Source organism: Capricornis sumatraensis, chromosome 3 (assembly GCF_032405125.1).
Source record: "Capricornis sumatraensis isolate serow.1 chromosome 3, serow.2, whole genome shotgun sequence".
Classification (NCBI taxonomy): domain Eukaryota; kingdom Metazoa; phylum Chordata; class Mammalia; order Artiodactyla; family Bovidae; genus Capricornis; species Capricornis sumatraensis.
This window is the reverse complement of record NC_091071.1, coordinates 166,551,311-166,570,181: the sequence shown is the minus strand read 5'-3', so window position 1 is coordinate 166,570,181 and position 18,871 is coordinate 166,551,311.

Below are 18,871 nucleotides of genomic sequence, written 5' to 3'. Positions count from 1 at the left end.
GGGGACTGTTTTGAGACAGGAAGACAGGGAGGAAGGGGAAAGTGAAAGTTGCTTATTTGTGTCTGAGTCTTTGAGACCCAGGCCAGAATTCTCCTGGCCAGAATACTGGATTGAGTAGCCTTTCCCTTCTCCAAGGGATCTTCCCAACCCAGGGATCCTCACCCCAAGCTCCAGCCAGTGTGGTCTAAGCTTCAGTCACCTGAGCTCAGGTCCCACGGCCTCAGATGGATGGCCTCCAACCTCGATGGAGGCTGGAGGCAAGCAGGCAGACTCTTTACCAGCTAAGCCACAAGGGAAGCCCAAGAATACTGGAGCGGGTGGCCTTTCCCTTCTTCAGGGGACTTTCCTGACCCAGAAATCGAACTGGGGCCTCCTGGATTGCAGGCAGATTCTTTACCAACTGAGCTGTGAGGGAAGCCTGGAGGAAGGGGAGGTTTGAGTAAAACTCCAATTGTATGTGGAACTTCCACAAATATCTGTGTTCACATTGGGACTCAATTCTTACACTAACTTTTCTCTGCACTGTTCTGCCCTGCCCATCCCCTTGCCCCTTCCATCCCACCTTGCCTTTCCCACCCGCAGGAGGGGTGGTTGAAGGGGACACAATAGTAGCTACTTCCAACAACAAATAAATGAGCCACTGGTCTTTATATTAAGTGATCCATCTACGTGCCTGCTAGATTTCTCCCCTAAATGATTAGCATTTGGCATCGATATACATTTCTAAATTCATCTATCCTCTCCTCCTTTTTCTCTCCTCTTCATTTACTCAGGCCCTGCCTTGTTCAAGAAAAAGTGTGTATGAGATGTATGACATACCATAATGGTTAAGAAGCCAGGTGTTGGGGCGAGGCAGGCCTGGCTTCACCTCCAGACACCACTGCTTTCTAGCTCTGAACTTGGACAGGCTGGCTAACTTATTTGAATCCTAGTTTCTCTTTTGTGAAGTAGAGCTAACTTCCCCAGTGGGCTTGTTGGGAGCATGGAAACCTAAGGAATGTTATTATTAAGGGTCAGCTTTTCCTTAGGCCTACTCTGTTCTTGCTAGCTCTCATTCTGGAGTCTAGATATGCCTAGAAATAGGAAGGAGGTCTGTGAGGCTGGAGCTCACTAGATCGAGACTATCTGCCTCCTGACTCCCTGCTTCGGGAATCACCCCTCTGCTCTCACCTGGAGCCGGAGGCTCCCGCCTCAATCCTTGGATGGGCCTCAAGGGGGCAGCAGTGTACAGAGAATGCCCAGCGTTGCGGCTGCCTGCCCAGCCAAGGCCTTCTTCCTCAAGGACTCTGCTTCCTGCAGCTTCCAGACCAGAAGCAGATTTATCATAGAGTGAATGAGAGCTAAACCTCAAGCCACTGGCAAGGCCCGAGAATGGGACTCACGGCAATTTTGTACTAATAATTTTACATTTTCTTCCTTAAATCTTAAAGAGGATACCAATCTGTTTAGCTTCAGATCCCACCAAATCTCCCAGGGCTCCAGGGGATTCTGAGGGAAGGAAGGTCCCTCTGGGCCTGCAGTTGAGCCAGTGAAGGCCTGAGGGCTTCCTGGTGGGTGAAGACACTGGCCACAGGCAGTGCCAACCAGCCAGCATCAGCCTCTGATCTCTAGGCCCCACACTGAGGGCCCTTTTCATTCCCAACGTGGCTCTGCTCCCAGCGGGCTCAGCGAGGCACTTTCCTGTCTGGGTCTCGGTTTCCACTTCAGAGTGAAGCCGGAGTGAGGACACCAATGAGAGAAGTGGCCCCCTCAGCTCCTGACGGTTTCCCACTTCCTGGTTCTGTCTATCCTGGGGTCTCCCTTTCCTGCCAAGAAATCCCCTTTGAGGAGCGAATGGGTACATGTATACATATGACTGAGTCCCTTTGCTGTCCACCTGAAACTGTCATGTCACTGTTAATCAGCTATACTCCAATACAAAATTAAAAGTTTTTTTTTAAAGAAAGAAATCTTTTAAAAAGAAAGAAATTGAGTCAGTGACTGTGAAATGGTTTTCCTGTAACCCAAAGAACTAAGAAGGAACACGAGATCTGCTGTATCTCTTAGCACGTTTTTGCAGCCACAGAATGCACCAAACAGAGTGCGTGTGCATTAGGCTGCCCAGCGCTCAGACACTGGGAAGGTGTTGATTGCTTAGTGAGTGCTCTTCAGAAACCACGAGGAGGCATGTTGACAAAAAAAAAAAATTGCACAACCTAAGAGTTGAGAGTTAGGTTTTCTTCGGTGGACATGCTAGGGACTTCAAGCCCTGGACATAGCATCTCAGATAACACCAAGAAACTGTTTTGAAAAAGCAAGGGCTGGGGGTGGGGGTGTGGGTGTGTGGCGGGGTGGTGTACCAGGATATACAGGAGTTTTTGTAACAAAAGATCAGGTAATTGGAATGTCAAAAGACTACCATTAAGAAAAGAAAACCAGAAGTCTCAAGTCAAAGAATTTAGCAGTTTTTCTGTGTATGGGAAAAGGCAAGAGTTTGGGCTCACCGATACCCTTCCTTTAATATGCACCTCAGCTATCTGATTCTTTACCAATTGAGCTATCAGGGAAGCCCATCCCTGGTGGCTCAGATGGTAAAGCGTCTGCCCGTGATGCAGGAGACACAGGTTCAATCCCCGGATTGGGAAGATCCCCTGGAGAAGGAAATGGCAACCCACTCCAGTACTCTTGCCTAGAAAATTCCATGGATGGAGGAGCCTGGTGGGCTACAGTCCATGGGGTTGCAAAGAGTCGGACACGACTGGGCGACTTCACTTCACTTCACTTCAGCTATCTGGGGCCAGCATCCTATGCTTTCTCACCCTGAGTCTCCTCAGGGTGCACCGTTGGGTGTCCATTCAGTTCAGTCACTCAGGTGTGTCCAACTCTTTGTGACCCCATGGACTGCAGCACGCCAGGCTTCCCTGTCCATCACCAACTCCCAGAGTTTGCTCAAACTCATGTCCATCGAGTCAGTGATGCCATCCAACAATCTCATCCTCTGTTGACCCCTTCTCCTCCCGCCTTCAATCTTTCCCAGCATCTGGGTCTTTTCAAATGAGTCAGCTCTGCTCATCAGATGGCCAAAGTATTGGAGTTTCAGCTTCAGCATCCATCCTTCCAATGAGTATTCAGGACTGATTTCCTTTAGGATTGGCTGATTTGATCTCCTTTCAGTCAAAGGGACTCTCAAGAGTCTTCTCCAACACCACAGTTCAAAGGCATCAATTCTTCGGTGCTCAGCTTTCTTTAGGGGTGGCTGCTGGTAGGCTGCAGTCCATGGGGTCGCCAAGAGTCGGACACGACTGAGTGACTTCACTTTCACTTTTCACTTTCATGCATTGGAGAAGGAAATAGCAACCCACTCCGGTGTTCTTGCATGGAGAATCCCAGGGACGGGGGAGCCTGGTGGGCTGCTGTCTATGGGGTCGCACAGAGTCGGACACGACTGAAGTGACTTAGCAGCAGCAGTAACTGACTGCTAGATGGTAGGCATCCCTTTTCTATCCTGAATTCCCTGGGAGCTTACCATCTAGGAGGCTGAAACACGATGGCTTGATGGTGGCAACATCCTTTGATTCCTGATATGGCTGGCAATAGTTTGCTTACAGGCTGAAGAAAGCTGGAATGGTTGAAAGGATTTGCAAGCTTGGACTGACTCTTTCCACTTTGAATTGGTTTGGGCCATTTTGAGCTGGTTTAATCTGATTGGACCCCATTCCATACAGATTCATCAGGCAGAGGTGAGTCTTGGCAGGTTTAGACCAATTTTTGCCATTTGAGCTGATGTAGGCTGGTTTGAGCCAGCTGTTCATCCATCACATTGCCAAAAAACGTTTCAAGTAAGAACCTTTGGGGAGGGATACAATTTGGCAACCTCTATGTGCCAAAGCAATTTGGCAATAGTTATAAAATTAAAACTGCAGACTTTCTGCTTAGCAACCCCCCTCCTGTAATCTGTATCACAGAAATGAGAATGCAAGCATAGAAGGGCTTATGCACAAAATATTTTTGTTGGCAGCATTTTTTGTGATAATAAACCTGGAAACAAAATGCATGCTCATCTAGGGAGGAAGAGTTAATAGTTAAATAAACTGTAGTACCTCTTTACTGTGGAATATTATGCAGCCATTAAAAACAATGAGTTAGAACTTGATCTATTGACGGGAGGGATTTTCATGCTCTTTTGTGAGAATAGTAAGACATGGAGAAATGAATACTTACAATTTTTTTTATTAATCAAAAGAGCCAAGCTATATATGTATATATGCATGACATGGAACAACAGACTGGTTCCAAATAGGAAAAGGACTACGTCAAGGCTGTATGTTGTCACCCTGCTTATTTAACTTATATGCAGAGTACATCATGAGAAATGCTGGGCTGGATGAAGCACAAGCTGGAATCAAGATTGCCAGGAGAAATATCACTTACCTCAGATATGCAGATGACACCACCCTTATGGCAGAAAGTGAAGAGGAACTAAAAAACCTCTTGATGAAAGTGAAAGAGGAGAGTGAAAAAGTTAGCTTAAAGCCCAACATTCAGAAAACAAAGATCATGGCATCTGGCCCCATCACTTCATGACAAATAGATGGAGAAACAGTCGAAATAGTGGCAGACTTTATTTTGGGGGGCTCCAAAATTAATGCAGATGGTGACTGCAGCCATGAAATTAAAAGATGCTTACTCCTTGGCAGGAAAGTTATGACCAACCTAGACAGCATATTCAAAAGCAGAGACATTACTTTGCCAACAAAGGTCCATCTAGTCAAGGCTACGGTTTTTCCAGAAGCCATGTATGGATGCGAGAGTTGAACTATAAAGAAAGCTGAGTGCCAAAGAATTGATGCTTTTGAACTGTGGTGTTGGAAAAGACTCTTGAGAATCTCTTTGACTGCAAGGAGATCAAATCAGCCAATCCTAAAGGAAATCAGTCCTGAATACTCATTGGAAGGATGGATGCTGAAGCTGAAACTCCAATACTTTGGCCATCTGATGAGCAGAGCTGACTCATTTGAAAAGACCCTGATGCTGGGAAAGATTGAAGGCAGGAGGTGAAGGGGACGACAGAGGATGGGATGGTTGGATGGCATCACTGACTCAATGGACATAAGTTTGGTTAAACTCCAGGAGTTGGTGATGGACAGGGAGGCCTGGTGTGCTGTAGTCCATGGGGTCGCAAGGAGTCGGACATGACTGAGCGACTGAAATGAACTGAACTGAACTGAACCGATGCATGATTAAATTAACATGAAAAAAATTATGGAAACATACACACCACTTGGTTAAAGTAAATTACTCGACATGGTGGGAGAAGAAAGAAAAAATGAGAAGAGGAGAGAGGAAGGGGACAAAAAGGCTGATTTTAGAAAGATGTTCATGGTACAGAGTGCACACAATTAAAGTCCCAGTGATGGGAGATGTATTGGGTTGGCCAAGAATTTCCTGCAAGTTTTTCCATAACAATTTATGGGAACGCCCATCCCAAAGGCATCTGTTGATCTTCCTGAGCCAGAAGTGAGTGACAGGGAGAAGGCAGCGCAGCCAGGTCCTGCCCCTTGGTCCTTTATGTGTCTGGCTCATTCCGTCCTCATGACAACTCAGAGAAGTGGCATCTGTTAGTATCCACATTTAACAGAGAAGGAACAGAGGCATAGAAAGGTCAAGTACTTGCCCAGGACAGCAGCAGGGGCAGCACAAACCTTGGGAGTTTAGCTGTGGGGTCCGCGACCTTCACTTCTGCCACTCTCCATAGTAGCTCTGGGACCCTGGGCAGCTCATCTGAATGGTTGGCCTTGAGCTGCGGGACCCTGGGCAGCTCATCTGAACTGCTGGCCTTCAGTTTCCTCATCCATAAAATACAGCTGAATATCCTGCCCTCCGTCCCCCAGTGAGCGTGTGCGTCCTTGACTGAGCCCATAGACATTTCTTGTGGGTGTGTAATTGCTTTACAATGTTGTGTTAGTTTCTGCTGTACAATGAAGCGCATCAGCTATATGTAAGCATTCACCCCCTCCCTTCTGAGCCTCCCTCCCACCCCACCTCCACCCCTACCCTGGTAGGTCGTCACAGAGCACCAAGCTGAGCCCCCTGTGCTGTGCAGCAGCTTCCGGCCAGCTCTATCTTTACACACAGTAGTGTGTATATATGCCAATCCTGCTCTCCCAATTTGTCTCACCCTCCTCTTCCCACCCTATGCCAGCGTATCCATTCTCTTCATCTGAGTCTCTATTCCGGGCCTGCAAACAGGCTCATCTGTACTATCTTTCTAGATTCCATACATATGTTTTCATACATGATATTTTCTTTCTCTTTCCGACTTACTTCCCTCTGTATGACAGATTCTAGGTCCATCCACATCACTACCAACAGCCCAATCTCCTTTCCTTTTATGGCTGAGTAATATTCCATCCGATCTATGTAGCACATCTTCTTTATCCATCCATCAGTCAATGGACATTTAGGTTGCTTCCGTGTCCTGGCTACTGTAAATAGCAGCACACAGACTGGAGTCTCCTTGGCCCAGCCCTCTTCCTTCCTCTCCACCTGATCCTGCACCCCTGGACCTGGCTCAGAGTTGGACTATCTTGTGTTTGTTCCTATTGCAGTATGCAATCACACACCCCAGAAAGACAAGGACACATAGGTACTAGTGTCAGGCTTGGCTGCAAATCTCCCCTGTATCAGCAGTGTGCCTTGAACAAGTCATTTATCCCCTTAACCTCAATTTCTTCATCTACAAAATGAGGACAGTAATCTCCCCTCTGCCACATTGAATGTGTTCATGGAAGTACTATTTGCTGTTTATTGACATATGTAGGAACATGCCGCTGAGAAGTACTGAACAGAAGTCCCGAACAGAAGTGCTGCCTGGGATGGGGCTGGGTGGTGGGATAAGCTCCCAAGGGGTGTCCTCAGGCAGGAGTGAGTGTGGGATGATCTCTCAGGGATGACTCTGTCCAGCCTCCCTGCAGGGTCACCCAGGTTCCTGAGTCACGGCACCAAGGAACTCATGGGCCCTGCCCTAAAAGGCTTCTATTCAGCTGTCTGTCAAATGAATCCCACATGTCACCCTGGACTGTGACACCTACTCTCTTTGTGACCTTAGGCAGGTTACATAACTTCCCAGGGGGGAAGGAGGAGGGCAGGCCAGTGGGAAATGGGGGCATTTGGCCAGGGAAGAGCTACCTGGGGGGACAGGAGCCCTGTCTGCTGATGGCTGAAGGTCTGCATGGGGGAGGCAGTTTGTGAAGATTATGTAGCACTGGAAGATGTATTTTTTCAACACTTTAACTTTTCAAAGATTTCAAATCTGACACCTGGCAGAGACTCCTGAGCACGCCTCCCCTCTTTCTGGTTTTGCCCCCAGAAGCTATTGCTTTGAACACTGTTGGGCATTTTTTCTGGTATTGACTTCAACATTTCCAGAGCAAACTTGTGATGCTATATTATGATTTAATGCATTAAATATCACATACTTAGTTTTTAAATGAGGTTCTATATCTCCTCACTTCTCATCAGTCTTCCCAAGATCAGTTCAGTTCAGTTCAGTCGCTCAGTTGTGTCCAACTCTTTGCGACCCCATGGACTGCAGCATGCCAGGCCTCCCTGTCCATCACCAACTCCTGGACTTTACTCAAACACATGTCCATTGAGTCGGTGATGCCATCCAATCATCTCATCCTCTGTAGACCCCTTCTCCTCCCGCCTTCAATCTTTCCCAGCATCAGGGTCTTTTCAAATGAGTCAGTTCTGTGCATCAGGTGACCAAAGTTTTGGAGTTTCAGCTTCAACATCAGTCCTTCCAATGAACATTCAGGACTGATCTCTTTTAGGATGGACTGGTTGGATCTCCTTGCAGTCCAAGGGACTCTCAAGAGTCTTCTCCAACACCACAGTTCAAAAGCATCAATTCTTCTGCACTCAGCTTTCTTTATATCCATACATGATTACTGGAAAAACCATAGCCCTGACTAGACTGACCTTAGTTGGCAAAGTAATGTCTCTGCTTTTGAATATGCTATCTAGGTTGGTCATAACTTTCCTGCCAAGGAGTAAGCGTCTTTTAATTTCATGGCTGCAATTACCATCTGCAGTGATTTTGGAGCCCATAAAAATAAAGTCAGCCACTGTTTCCACTGTTTCTCCATTTATTTGCCATGAAGTGAATATCTTCCCAAGATATTTTATCACGATTTTACTTAAATCAATCATTCCTTACTTTATCATGACTATATAAAATACTGTTTATTGTCTTTCATCTATTATCTTTGAAATTATTGGGAATACCTAGAGTTTCTTTTTGAATTAAAGAGATCAAAGGGATCTAAGTAGTCTGAACACCTATTTTTGTCCTGCAGAACCCATGATCAGCTGGCTGGAGCAAGGATTCCTGCAGACCCAACAATTCTGACCCCACTGGAGCCCTGCTGTCCATGATGGTAACCGTGTTGCCTCAGAGGCCAAGTGTTGCTACTTGACCTGTACCATTCCAGGTCCTCCCCTGCCCCATCTCATCTTTCCCTTTGAAATCGGAAAATCCATTTCCACTGTGGAATTTCCCTCCTTTTTCTCTGGTTTAGAGAGTGGTTTTCAAAGATGCTAGTATTCCCTTTGCTGATGTGATTCTCAATGCATTTCTCAGTCCTTGGAGATGGTGTGGTCTTCTGAACCTCTATAAGAAACATAGTTAAGTTTTAGCTCAGCAGCTTGTGTGCTCTCCCTAAATCTCTGGATTCCTTCCTTTGTATGAATTTGTGGCATTCAGCCTCATTTACCCTAGGCCACCGCAGAGTTCAGGTTCATCTGATCAACAGAGCAAACATTTGGAACCACTCCCAGAGGTAGAGCAAGTATCTTGATGGTTATTGTGGGTAAAATAAACCCATATGGATTAAGTGTGTGTGTGTGTGTGTGTGTGTGTGTGTGTGTGTGTGTGTGTGTGTTAGCTGCTCAGTCATGTCTGACTCCTTGCGACCCCGTGGACTGTAGCCTGCCCGGCTCCTCTGTCCATGGAATTCTCCAGGCAAGAATACTGGAGTGGGTTGTCATTCCCTTCTCCAGGGAATCTTCCCAACCCAGGGATTGAACTCAGGTCTCCTGCATAGCAGGTGGATTCTTTACCATCTGAGGCAGCAGGGAAGCCCATGGATAAACTGGTCTGATCTAAAATTATGTTTTTCCCTTCTTGGTCTAATTCTCACACAGATTCTACTGGTTTTTATGACTGTAAATTGGGTGAAAACTTTAGATTATTTTGGCTTGGCACTGTAACCCTTAAGGGTTTGACATTACTGGGGTGCCCTTGGGATGTGCTGCTAAAGAATCTGAAGCAATGAGGGGAGTGCATCAAAAGATTGAGAGTCAGAAACAGCCTGATCAGTGCCAGGGAAATGGGTTAACTGTGTTGACAAGCGAGGCTTGATATACTCTGTGGGGTTGGGGCACTTTGAGACATCTAACTCTCTGATATATCCTGATTACAATTCTTAGGGTGCATGCTTTCCAAGTCAATTCTTCAGCTTTTATATAAGACACCAGAGGCCTGATACAGCTATGAAAATTTTAATCTTAAGTGTACAACTGAATGAAGTCTTCCCAAGTGGCCCAGTGGTAAAGAATCTGCCTGCCAATGCAGGAGAAGAGAGTTTGATCCCTGGGTCCAGAAGATTCCCTGAAAAAGGAAATGGCAACCCACTCCAGTATCCTTGCCTGGGAAATGCCATGGACAGAGGAGCCTGGTGGGGCTACAGTCCATGGGGTCACGAAAGAGTCAGACATGACTTAGCAACTAAACAACAACTGAATGAATATATATATGTATACATAAATACACAGAATATGTACATGGACATATACATACACATATATGCATATATATAAAGATGAATATATGTGCAGATGATCCTCAGCTTGAGATGGTTTGACTTAAAAGCTTTTGACTTCATGGTGTGTGGAAATGATACACATTCAATAGAAACCATGCTTTGGATTTTGAATTTTGATCTTTGCCTGGACTAGTATATTCAGTACCATACTGTCTTGTGATGCTGAGCATGGCAGCCACTGCTGCTCCTGGTCAGCCATCAGTCACAAGGATAAACAACTGATATATTCACAGCCATTCTGTACCCACACAACCATTCTGCTTTTCACTTGCAGTACAATACTCAATGCATTATATGAGGTATTCAACACTTCATTATAAAGTAGGCTGTACTATATGATTTTGCCCAACTGTAGGCTAATGTTAGTGTTCTGAGCATATTTTAAGATGAAAAAGTGAAAATGAAAGTCACTCAGTCGTGTCCGACTATTTGCAACCCCAAGGACTATACAGTCCCTGCTGGAGTGTGTAGTCTTTCGCTTCTCCAGGGGATCTTCCCAACCCAAGGATTGAACCCAGGTTTCCCACACTGCAGGCAGATTCTTAACCAGCTGAGCCACAAGGGAAGCCCAAGAATACTAGAGTGGGTAGCCTGTCCCTTCTCTGGGAATCTTCCGGACACAGGAATCGAACCAGGGTCTCCTGCATTGCAAGCAAGTTCTTTACCAACTGAGCTATCAGGGAAGCTGATTTTAAGGTAGTGTTGGCTAAACCCTGTGGTTCAGTAGGTTAGTGTATTAGACGCATTTTCAACTTGTGATGGATTTATTGGGACACATGTATGAATGTGAGAGTTGGACTGTGAAGAAAGCTGAGCGCTGAAGAATTGATGCTTTTGAACTGTGGTGTTGGAAAGACTCTTGAGAGTCCCTTGGACTGCAAGGAGATCCAACCAGTCCCTTCTGAAGGAGATCAACCCTGGGATTTCTTTGGAAGGAATGATGCTAAAGCTGAAGCTCCAGTACTTTGGCCACCTCATGCGAAGAGTTGACTCATTGGAAAAGACCCTGATGCTGGGAGGGATTCGGGGCAGGAGGAGGAGGGGGCAGGATGAGATGACTGGATGGCATCACAGACTCGATGGACGTGAGTCTGAGTGAACTCCGGGAGATGGTGTTGGACAGGGAGGCCTGGAGTGCTGCGATTCATGGGGTCGTAAAGAGTCGGACACGACTGAGCGACTGAACTGAACTGAACTGAACCCCACTGTTAGTTAAGGAAGATCTGTATGTATATTCTGTATCACCACTGCTATAAGATATAACACATTTCTAGGGGAACAGAAGGCTCTCTCATACCCTCTCCCTGCCCATAGCTCCCTACCCAGAAGTAATGACTTATCTGACTACTGTCAGCATAGATTAATTTTGCATGTTTTTGAACTTCATATAAATCAAACCATAAAGTATGTACATATTGTTATTTTGGGCTTGTCTTTTTTTTCTCTGCATCAAGTCTGTGAGGGTCACTCATATTTTTACAATTAGCATGTTTATTCTTTTTCATACTGTGTGGTGTTTCATGAAATATATGTGAATTTATTTATCAGTTCTATGATTGACTGACTTTTAGATTGCTTCCAGCTCGGAGATATTATAAATAAACTTGTGAACATTGTGTTCATGTCTTTTGGTGGACATATTTCTATTGAGTGTTTCTTATTTCTTTTGGGTATATACTCAGAATTGGAATTGCTGGGTTATAGGACAGGTGCATATTTAGGGTTAGTAGTTGTGTGTGTGTGTTGGGGGGGGTGAGCTAAGGCTGCAAATTTAACTGATGCAATATGGCAACTTGCATCCTCAAACTTTTATTTCCATTATTGATTTCTTTATCTCTTCAGCAGCAAGGGGTAAGAGATTCGTCACAGTTTACTCGTATAAAGTTCCTGATTCTCTGGCCATGTCTGTGCCAATAATGTCTCTGAGCTTGCCATATTATATTCCTAAATTCTCCAGGACAGGTAGAAGTTACTCCACCCCAAATCCTTGTATTCCTCCTGCCTCTTTTTTGCCCCCTGCCTTTTTTTTTGCACTAGACATTTGGTCCCTGAAGACTTACTTTCGATGGGAACTTCATTCCAGTTGACAACAGGCAATAATTTAATTAGCCACTGCTTCATTACTACACACTGTGGCTGCTCGAGTCTCTTTGGTAATGCTTGCCAGTCCTCATTGCCTTCAGTTCAGTCTGATGGGGCCCAGGGCAGATTTCACACATTCTGGCTGTAACGGGCCCTGGGGAAGTTGGTTTCTTGGTTTGGCAATGGAGAGATGGGACTTCCAGGAAGGATGCTCAAAGTTGGTGGGCATCCACAAGACAAGAGAAATATCCACTTTAGGATTCATATTTAGTTTTTAAGACAGAATGTTTAAAATCTCTGGTTCAGATTATCTCTAAAGGCCCCTATCATGCCAGCATTATTATCAGGATCATAAACTACAGTTTGAGGACTTAACCAGTGTCAGGAAGGCACTATTCTGGGCTTCACATGTATTACCTCATTTGTTCTCCATGATCCTATTAAGTAGATTTATTATTATTCTGCCTCTCCCTGCCTTGGTTTCATCATCTACAAAATGGGGATAATAATTGTAGCTACATCCATAAGATGTTTTAAGTATCAAATAATTTTATCCCGGCAGGTTGCTTGGCAGTGCGCACTAGATAAATAATGACATTATCTGTACCTCCCCCATCACCATCATCTCCATTTGGCACATTAAATTCTATGTGTTTCATCACTGAGTTATGCTGCCTTTCATTCCTGGGAACAAAGGCTCAAAGTTCAGCAGAACTGGGTTCAAATTCCTGCTCAGTCTTACCAGCTGTATGGCCCTGAGCAAGTCTCTTCACCTCTTTTAGTCTAAATACAATGGGATTTTTTTGATGATGGTCATTCTGACTGGTGTTAAGTGATACCTCATTATAGTTTTGATTCACATTTCTCTAATAATTAATGATGCTGTGTGTCTTTTCATGTGCCTCTTGGCCATCTGTGTATTTTCTTTAGAGAGATGTCTGTTTAGATCTTTCACCCTGAAAATCTTTAGATTTTCTGATTACTTTTTGATATTGAGCTCCACGTGCTCTTTGTATATTTTGGAGAGTAATCCTTTGTCCGTTGCTTCATTTGCAAGTATTTTCTTCCATTCTAGTGGGTTGTCTTTTTGTCTGATTTATAGTTTCCTTTGCTGTGCAAAAGCTTTTAAGTTTAATTAGGTCCTATTTGTTTGTTTTTATTTTTATTTTCATTCCTCAAGGAGGTGGGTCAAAAAAGATCCTACCATGGTTTATGTCAAAGAGTGTTTTTCCTATAAGAGTTTTTATAGAGTCTGGGCTCACCTTTACGGCTTTAAAGCAGCTATACTCAGATTTAAATAACAACAATGGGAATGCTAAGTCCTCCATTCTGGTCTCTGGTTGCCTACATATTCATAGCTCCCACAACGCTGGGGACTGCTTGTGAAAAGAGAGCCTGTTTCTCCATCTTTCTTCTCTTCCTGGGACTGGCATAGGCTTGCCTGGTGGCTCAGATGGTAAAGAATCTGCCTGCCATGCAGGAGACCTGGGTTCAATCCCTGGGTTGGGAAAATCCCCTGGAGAAGGGAATGGCAACCCATTCCAGTGCTCTTGCCTGGAGAATTCCATGGACAGAGAATCCTGGTTGGCTATGGGGTCGCAAAGAGTCAGACACGACTGAGTGATTAATCCTTGGGACCGGCATAATTGTTGGATGTTGGTGGATTATTTCAGTCATGCCTCAGAGAGACTCAGGACATAAACAGGATCAGGGAGGCCAAATGAGCTGGAGGCTCAGCCTTGATGCTGGGTGCTCTGTTAGTCTTGATGCCTCTCTGACCAATCCTGTACTCATCCCCAAACTAGGAGCCAAAATACAAAACTTAGTCAGAATCCCAGAGAAGAGCCACGGCTGATGTAGTCTGCCATCTCTCATAGGAGCTCTGGGTAGATAGGCTGGGTCCCCCAACTCCCCACGTGATCTCTCACTTCCTGGGTTACCTGCAGTGAATCTCTCTGGACCTTTGCTTCTGCCCTGGGAAAACCACAGAGTCAGACTAGAAGGAAATCAGAGTAAGAGTATCTGACCCAGAAAAGGACAGACTCAGGGACATATTAATACAAATTTCAGGTCACTGAAGGGGTTCTGTAGCCCCAAAGGGAGGAGATAGGACCCGTAAGTGTCACCCAGGAGGAGACAGTGTTGAAAGAAAGGCCTTGTCATCAATCAGAGTTGTTCAAGAGCAAAGCTGGCTCTCTCAAGAAGGGGGTGAGCCCCCTGTCCTGGGGTGTATGTAAAACAATCCAGTAGGATGACCATTTATTTAGAAGTTGAAAAAAGGATTTCTATACCGAGAGACAGAGAGGTTTGACTACATATCTTTTCAGGTCTGAGATGTTTGATTCAAAGATTCTGGCAATCTAAGAGTGTGCATTTAAAGGACTTTGCTGATGGCTTAGTGGTGAAGAATCCACCTGCCAATGCAGAGGACAGAGGTTCGATCCCTGGTCTGGGATGATTCCACAAGGCCACGTGCCACAACCGCTGAAGTTGGCGCACCCTAGAGCCTGTGATCCACAATAAGAGAAGCCAGCTAGCTGTGATGAGAAGCTCATGAACTGCAACTAGGGAAAGCCTATGAGCAGCAATGAAGACCCTGTGCTGTTATTAAAAAAAAGAATCTGCGCTTTTAAGAACCTACCTTATAGATGTTTCTTAACGTACCCTTTCTTTGGATGAGAATCCTGAGGCTTATAGGAGATAAATAGCTTTCTAGATTTCTGGATTTGATTCAAACTCAGACTGGCAGGTTTCGGGATCTATGTTCTGTCTGCTTCACCCAGGGTGGGACTGAGACCCACTTTGTAGGTTAGTGATATTGTGGTGTCTCTGTAAGTAAAGATTCTTTTCTAAAATCTATGTTGAAATATGCACATACCACACATTTCACCCATGTAAAGTGTACAAGTCTATGGGGTTTTTTTTTGTATCTTCAATGAGTTGTGCAACCACTGCCACAGTCTAACATTTAAATGTTTTTGTCACCCCCAAATGAAATCCTGTGTTCATGAACAGTCTCTCCCCTTATCTGAGAAACCATTGCCTAATCCAAGGTCATGAATGTACTCTTGTCTTCTAAGAGTTTTATAGTTTTAACTCTTCTACTTGGGTCTCCTATCTGTTTTGAGTTAACATTTATGTACGATATGAAGTAGAAATCCACTTCATCCTTTTATGTGTGGATACCCTGTGGCTCCAGCATTAAATAAGTGTTCCTTAAATATCTGTTTAACATTCAGAAGAAGAAGTTGTGCAGAGGGAGGGGAGAAGCATGAACCTACTGCTAACAGGAGGCTCTGCGGGTGACTCTGCCTCTCCTTTCTGTCTTCAGCAATTCAGCTCTGCCCAAACTTGCACCTTTCTTGCAAAACAAAATCTGTGCAGTTTACCGGACCTGCTGCTCCTGGAGCCAAGGTGATCACGGGTAGTTACTGCACGAGCATCGCATCAACCCTGTGATCTACCAAAGGCTGACTTTCAATCTCATACTGAGTTTTGGTGACACTCAGTTTTCTTCTCTGGCTTTGATTCTTTCATTTCCTGGGTGTTTTGGTGCCTCAGCAGCTGAGCTGACCCACTCTCGAAACTGACCCCAACCAAACGACTTCTTAAGCAAAGGAAAGCATGATTTAAACACGTGATGGAAGAGTGTTCCCAGCAAAGAGAACATACATGCTAAGAAAGCAAGCATGGCAGCTGTGGAGAGAGAGGGTAGGACATAACCTGGGTAGTGTGTGTATAGCTGGAGAGGCTGGGAAATGGACAAAAGGCATCCCTTGAGTTGTGTACTGTGCATGTACTAAGTCGCCTCAGTCGTGTCTGACTCTGCAAGCCTATGAGCTGTAGTCTGCCAAGCTCCTCTGTCCATGGGGTTCTCCAGCTAAGAATATTGGAGTGGGTTGCCATAATCCTCCAGGGGATCTTCCTGACCCAAGGATCAAACCTGCGTCTCTTATTTCTCCTGCACTGGCAGGCAGGTTCTTTACCATTAGCGCCACCTGGCAAGCCCTTGGAATTGTGCACGCTGGGGGAAAGGGGAAGCTGGTACAGAACAGAGGCCCTCTCCAAGTGTCTAGCTTGCTCAAGATCAGACTGAGATTTGAGGTCTTTCTGCTAGAAGGATTCTTGGTACTCTGGATGTCATGCTTTGCACCCCCTCCCTCATCATTTTCGTATCTGTGATAGCAGGCTAATACTTGACTTCTACTATACATCAGCTTTGAAGTCAGCAAATTTCCACCTTCTTTCTTCCACCATTGCATTCTTTTCTATACTTGGGGCCCAGGCTTGTTCCCATCCTGAGCCTTTGCACCAGATGTTACCAACACCTGGAATACTCGTCCCAGTATTGGCCTGGCTGGTACCTTCTCACCCTCGAGGGCTCAGGTAAATGTCTCTACCTCTAGAAGACTCCGACCACCTGTGTTCATCCAGGCTCTGCCTACCCCACTCCCCATCTGTCCCTCCCGACTCTGTCCCATCTTCCAGAGTGGGGTGGCTTCCGGCAGGGGTCAGCCACTGGGGGCCGCTGGCAGGAGGCTGGGAGGCCGCCGGAGAAACCAGGCCGTGTGTCCCCCGCCTCTCTGTCCCAGCTAGTTTCCTAGGCAGGGGCTGTGGCTCCACGGCTCCAGCTTCCACCGAGGGACCTCAGACTGCAGTTTGGGAAACATCACTTTTCCCTTTGCCCCTCCAGTCCGGGCATAGAAACAGCTTCCTGCCGGGATCCAGGGTGCTTCACTGTTTCCTGTTTGGCCCTCAGCTGCTCCATAGCCTGTGGATACAGTCCTCTACATTAAACCGTCTCTGTTGTGAAGAGCTGAAGTGGTTTGATTTTCCTGGTGAGACCCTAAATGATCTCCCTCCCAAGCGAAATTGTGTCTCCTTCAATTCAAGGGACACAGCACCTCCCTCCTCAATCTGCCCCAGGGGTAGGACCCCAGGAAGGCCCAGGTTCGGTATTCCTGAGGTCTTTAGTGCCTCCCCTACCCAGGCATGCACTGAGCAGCCATCAAGAGGGGCCCAGGGACCACACAGAGTGGGTCCAGGCTGAAGGAGGAGGGGCTGCCCGAGCTGGTGGAGGCAGGTGGGAGGATGGAGTGATGGAGTGGGCCCTGGCTGCCTGCATGAGGTAGAGAGACAAGGAGAAGAGCGGCCCAGGTGGCCGGGGGCAGAGATGGGGGAGTAGAAGGACCCACCCAGGATCTGCAGCGTGGGCTGGTGGCCTGAAGACCTTCAGGTCTCTTAGCTTTCCCACCTATAGAATGGAAGAAGAGGTTGCGGAGCCTCCTTGTTCTGACACGTCTCTGATGGTCACACGTTAGCAGGGGTCTGAGCTTCACCCATATACCTGTCATTGTGGGCAGACCAGGGGGTAGGAGAGTTACCTTGGCTTGGCGGGGACAAGGGTTTTCAATTGTGCTTCCCTGCTTCATGGGGATCTGAGCTGGGCCCATAGGGATTTGCCTGGAGCCAGGGGTCAGGCATGTTGCACCACAGGTCTCAGCACAGGGCAAGGGGGCAGCTGTCCCCACCTCAGGCTGGCAACGCCCTGTGCATTGGGCAGGCCACTCATCAGGAACATCTTATCCACCATTAATCCAGGTACTGAGCCTGTCCTGGTGCTGAGGTTGATACCCGCTGGGATCTGCCCATCTGACATAGACTGCATATCTGGCTCTGGGTGGAACTTGCCTCATGAGCTCCATGACTTACCACATAAAGTACTTGGCATAATGCCTGACACTTACCTAGGGCTGAGTAATATTGGCTGTTCTTGGAGTTATTATCATGATCACTGCTATATGCTAGCACTTGGCTAAACTCTTTGTAGGTGTTACACCGTGTCATCGCATTTAATCCTCATGAGCACCCTGTTGGCCCATGTGGATGTTATCCTCATCTTGAGGCCCCCAGACGTGAGATCTTTACGTATCCATGAAGTAGAGTTAGAAGTCAGTTCTACCCGAATTAGTCTGGGGTGAGGGTAGGTGGGGATCTCTATAAAAGCTTGAACTTTATTATCTTTTTCTTTTTAGTTTTTAAATTAATTGATTTAGTTTTGGCTGCGCTGGGTCTTTGTTGCTGCACATGGGCTTCCTCTAGTTGCTGTGAGCCAGGGCCACTCGCTGGTCCCTAGGGCGGGCAGCCTTCATTAGCTGTGGCACACGGACTTAGTTGCTCTGAGGGCTGTGGAACCTTCCTGGACCAGAGATGAAACCTGTGTCCCCTAAACTGGCAGGTGCATTCTTAACCACTGGACCACCAGGGAAGTCCTGGACTTTATTATCTTGTTTGGAATCACAGATGGAATTAACGAGATTTGCTACAGAGAGTCTCTCCCTCCAATCCAGGCTCTACCTGTTGCCCCTTCCTAGATGTTTAAGCCCCCAGAGCCTGAAGATGGTGGGGGGTTGGGGGACACTGACTCCTGGTAGGAGGGAATAAGGTTGGAGGCCTCAAGTGAGCAGAAGGTCAAGCAAGGCTGGCAGAAGAGAAGAATCAGGTCAGGAGCAGGCTCTCGGCTGTACTTCCTGGAACAGGTACAGGAGGCTTTGGTCAGAGCACAGAGGTGAGATTAAGTGCAGCAAGTGACAGCTGACATCCTAGAGGCAAGGCAGCTCCAGGGTGACGGCTTTAGCCCAGAGGGCCTGCAGGTCACAGAGACCTCAGCAGCTCACATGGAGAGAGGGGTGGGGCCAGGGAGGGAGAAGGTGACTGGACCTGAGTGACGAACAGCCTCACTTTTCCGTTCGGAGAAACTTCCAGCAAGGTATTTAAATCTGCCGTGGAGGGCAGAGACACAGCACCGGGAGAGACCAGCTCTCGCTCCGAGGCAGTGGAACCGCCTGTGGTTAGAGTCAGGTCCTGATTCTGCTCCCAGACCTCCTCCAGGTTTGCTGAGTCCTCTGGAGACCTCTGGGCCC